The 4,655-nt window shown below is 34.3% G+C and overlaps 1 protein-coding gene across 1 annotated transcript in view; it reads left to right on the top strand.

Moving 5' to 3' along the window:
• The first annotated feature begins 1,656 nt into the window (after positions 1–1,656).
• FLRT3 (fibronectin leucine rich transmembrane protein 3) overlaps positions 1,657–4,655 on the top strand; it is a 13,876-nt gene continuing 10,877 nt past the window's right edge. The window contains exon 1 of the mRNA XM_008579403.1: positions 1,657–1,922. The gene's annotated coding sequence lies outside the window, so the exon portion shown is untranslated. The remainder of the gene's footprint in view (positions 1,923–4,655) is intronic.

The raw sequence follows: 4,655 nt of genomic DNA, 5'->3' as shown, positions 1-4,655 counted from the left end.
CTGTTTAAGGCCTGTCTGAATGGAAACAAACTGATTAAATATGTATATAAACCCACAGGAATTTGGCCAGGCAAAAGTTTCCTTTTTAAACAGAAACAACTCCCAACTGAAAATGGCTTCTAGAAAGAATTATTTCATAAAATAATTTAATCCATGTGTTTATTTTGCAATAACAGAAAAGAATCCACACTTTTTAAAGAGATTATCTATTATCCCCACCTTCCTTTCCTCCAAAAATTCAGCAGCTCCATCTCAGTTTAAGTTGCACTACCTAATAGTTCTAAGCAATTGGTTTTCAATAGACATTAGAAGTCTAAAACTAGATTTGATGGGTATGTCCTCTGAGGCCTGCAAAATTGTAATCATAGAACAATAGAGGTCAATACATCTCTTATCAAGGGTTCACCTTCTACTTTGATATCGCCCATTCCTGGAGGGAACTCAGAAGATCAACTGCTATCAAACAACCATGTAAATAGACAAACTAAATAAAGCTAATGAAGAAACCATAATCAAATACTCCTGGGACAGACAATTAGCTGATCTCCCTCAGAAACAAACATTCAGAGAAGCTTTTTTAAAAAGGACAAAGGAGAAAGTCATGAACCTCTAAGAAAAAAAGCAAATAAAGATATTGGTTTAAGGAAATTAATCTTCAGGTAAATATAAAAGCAAAATTCTTCACTTAAAAAATGAAATGCACTTACTTACTGGAAAATTTATGGGCCCAAAGCAATTGTTGATTAAATAGCACAAACCAGTCTATGAAAATCATAACTGAAAGGTCTATATATCTGTTAATTAGTCTTAGAAATTTATAATCTCCATGTCTTGCAATTGTCTGGTGTTTATTCATGTACCTAAATTAAAATAATTTTAATCCAGGCAAAACCATTCCTGAAATACTTTCTTCTTAAGATGTTTACATCTGAACCCATGCTCAGAGCAGCAAAAACATATCAAAAGGAAAATATTCTATTTAATTCTTTTAATACTTTCTTATTGGGGGAGGTGGAGTCCTTAAATATGAATAATCTAATATCTACGTCCTAAAGAAGGTGAATAAATAGTAGAAGTATATGAAACATACTTTCATTTCCTAAAACATATACAGATCAGTAACTTACTCTTTACCTCCAAAAGAATGGACCGTTTACTTCAATTATTTTTTCTTTTCGCATTCCTGTTCCTCTTCCCTAAATGAATCAGTTATTTATTTGAACCTACTTCCTATTCATTTGTTGAATGAATATTCACAGGTAGGGTTTACTGGCTTTCATCTTTCACAATTATAACATTATTGTAAGTAATCAATAATAAAAACAATTTGATTTTCGTTAACTTCTTTTCAACACAGATGGCTTAGAAATAAAAAGAAACACGTGTTTTTCTATTGTAATCTTATAACTATCCTTCTAACATGCTCGTATTTTTTTTTTATAAGTATGCGACCACTACCTTGTAGTAAACTTTAGAAAATGTTGAGATTCAAAGGGCTGCCTACAAACCAAATGGCATTCTAGCTTTGGCAGGCTGAGTGCCTCATTTCGGCTTCTCTCACCCCCTCTAGCGTTTGCAAAGCTCATCTGCCTGATTATCCAGTTACCTCACTGAACAAGAGCGTGGCTCAGTCCTGCCCACTTATGACATCACCCCCTTCTTCAACCACTGCGAGGTGAAGCTTTAAACTTCAGACTTGGAGGTGGGCTGTGTGCAGTAAACTGGAATACTCCCGCTCGCTCGCTTCTCGGTGTAGGAGTGATCTGAAGCCGGACAAGCTCATTCTGCAGAGCCGCCGTTCGCTTTGTGTGGACTGGACGCAGAGCTTGGGACTGGGGGGAGGGTTATTACTCCAGTTCACAGTCATTGGAATTACAGCTGTAGCGGCAGTGTATATAGGATTGCTTTTTCTCGTCTTCCTGGTAAGTGTTTTCCATGTTTTTTTCTTATGATTGTCCCAGAAAGTTTGCTCGGTTTTACTCTCTAGAAAGAAATGACTTCTTACCATGAGGAATCGAAATAGGAACGTTTGCCCTGTCATTATTCCAAGCAATTTATGTGCGTGCAAGCCAGCAAGAAAAAAAAAAAATTGACTATAACAGGCAAAGGCAAGAAGTTTCTTAAAACCCTATTTCAGTTTTAAAAAATAATGACTATTTTCTGTCTCAAATAATTGCTATTTGAAAAAAAGCCTTATGGAAAACAGCAAGTTGGAAAGTAACGTGTTAAATATTAAAAAATACAAGGCAGATTTTTCACAGGGAGGTGAAAGGTCTTGCTAACTTGGTGTGTACTATATGTGTGGTATGATCACCAATTGCTGTTTTTACAACTGTGAAAGAAAATCAATAATCCTTCAGCCCAATGAGTGCGCAGTACATGAAATTCATACATCTTGCTCACAGCTAACTGGGCTACTCCTGGAGACTTATGTGCCTCTGTAAAGAATTAACAGCTACACCTCGATTTTAAAGCTCGCAGTTCTATCCTGCCAGAGCTGCTTCAAGCATGTCAGGCTTGCAAATCTCAACCAGTAAATTAAATTCAGAGGAAGGGGAGACTCTCTTCCAAACCATATTCCCTCTCCAGTAGAACGCCAAAATCCATTGCATGGCCAAGTGCAGTATGTGACTAGCATAGCAAATGGCTAAGTCTACTCAGAAAAACTAACAAAGCCCATCCTGATATATGCAGCAAGTTTGGGGTGGCAGGGCAAAAAACACATACATGTAGAGCCCTCATCAAGTGGAATATGCAGAGTCTCCATTTACTTGCAATTTATAATAGGAAAATCTTAAATTTAAAGAAATGCTTTTATACTCCAAAGCTTTCAAAAAGTAGTTGAATGTATCTTCTCAAAAATTTTTTTTTAGTGAATTAGATATGAAACAAAATGGTTGCACAGAGGTAAAGAGTGCAACAGGCCCATATTTTCTCAACATCTGGGGGGGTCTGTATTTATTTATTTGTTTAGAATTAAAAAGAAAGAAAACCTTGATATTTTTCAGTTATGGAACCAAATTCTCTAATGGTTTTAATAAATAGCTATTTTAAATTTTCTTAAGAAATCTATTTGCTTTAAATTGCACATGTAGATCATGTAGATTATTTTATTAGCCTGATACGACATGAATAAAGCCAATAGAAAAGTACTTCAGCTATAGCAACACCTTTCATTAATCCCTAACTGCATAAGAATATCCTGACCAGCATAAACATAATTAATTTGTCTTTTTTCAGATAGAAACACTTATGCCTGACCCAAGGTGACATATGATTGATATTCATCTCTTTTGAAATGAGTAAAGAAAGAAATTAATCCTTTAAAAGTACCACAGTAATATTAATATTGCTACCACTAAAAATATTAATAATATGTCAGGTTTTAATTATGAGAAGACTAAATCAGAGATATGCCACTTTAGTTAAATCAAACATGTGTGTATGGACATACATATACACACACATATTCACATTTATTTATTAGCCTGAAATAAACAGAGTTACAAAAGCATGACTGCATATATTTAACTAAGAAAATTACAGTTTAATTTTTTAAGAATAGAGCATGAGCAAAACACATCAAAGGTACTAGTGAATGAATAAATATAATGAATTCATGAATATTATGTTCCTGTATTATTATCTGTCAGTTATTAATCAGGCTTTCACTGTATCCCATCCCGTTTAAATCAATTATGGTTAGGTTTAAAATGCCCAATTAAACAGTTCCTAAACATAGGTTTGTGAAATACATAAAGGGGCAGCAAATAAAGTTTTTACAAAAATAAGAAAAACAGTAAGAAAATTTGTCATAACTAAATGTGGCAGCAAAATAGAAGGTATGTTTCTTTTGCTTTCAAATGTTAATTAAGGAGCCTCCAATTCTATCAAAACTTTTTTCAGAGATAAATGAAGCGGTGTGAAATAAATTTAGTTGAAATCTTGTGGCTGTCAGACTTTGTTAACAAGCTATTAATTATCTTTACCCCAGTTTCTTCTCTAGACTATATTGCCCAATCAAATAGAAACTCCAATTATGCTCAGCATATCCTGCCTAGGGACACAAGACCCTAATGAACACTCAGTCTCTCCAGAGGAAAACTACAATAATCAGCTTTAAACATGCAAGTGCACTGCAGAGAAAATTTTCTGTGCTTTTCTTGGCCACACGTCCTAAGGCTTCCCCCTCTTTCTGGATTATTTTGAACAATTTTAAGCCCTACAAAAATCAGTAGCAGAGAATTTGCCGTGTCTTAATATTATAGGAATGTTTCTTCTTTCTTGCTTTTTACTTTTGATATGTCAATGCAGTGTTCATACCAATATTAAATTAAAAATGTTCATTAAAAAAATATTTAGAGTTGCCATTTCAGTCAATGCTCAACTTTTCCCCCCTTTTTTAAGGTGGGTGGGCTACATAACAAAGAATGTAATTAATGGCAAGATCCAGAGCTAATTTAAAAATTCTGAATAACCCCCCCTTATATATTCTATTATCCAACCCAATTTATTTAAAAAGCATTATAAACAATTGTTTAAAGTAAAATGAAGACCACCATAAATGAAGTCAATGGGGAAAATAAGATTCAGTAAATTTTTCAAAGGCTGTAATTTCTCCCCTCCTTTTTCCCTCATTCCCCCCTCCCCCACCC

The sequence above is a fragment of the Galeopterus variegatus genome, unplaced genomic scaffold, assembly GCF_000696425.1.
Source record: "Galeopterus variegatus unplaced genomic scaffold, G_variegatus-3.0.2 Scaffold1874, whole genome shotgun sequence".
Classification (NCBI taxonomy): Eukaryota; Metazoa; Chordata; class Mammalia; order Dermoptera; family Cynocephalidae; genus Galeopterus; species Galeopterus variegatus.
This window is presented reverse-complemented; position numbering and strand designations above follow the sequence as displayed.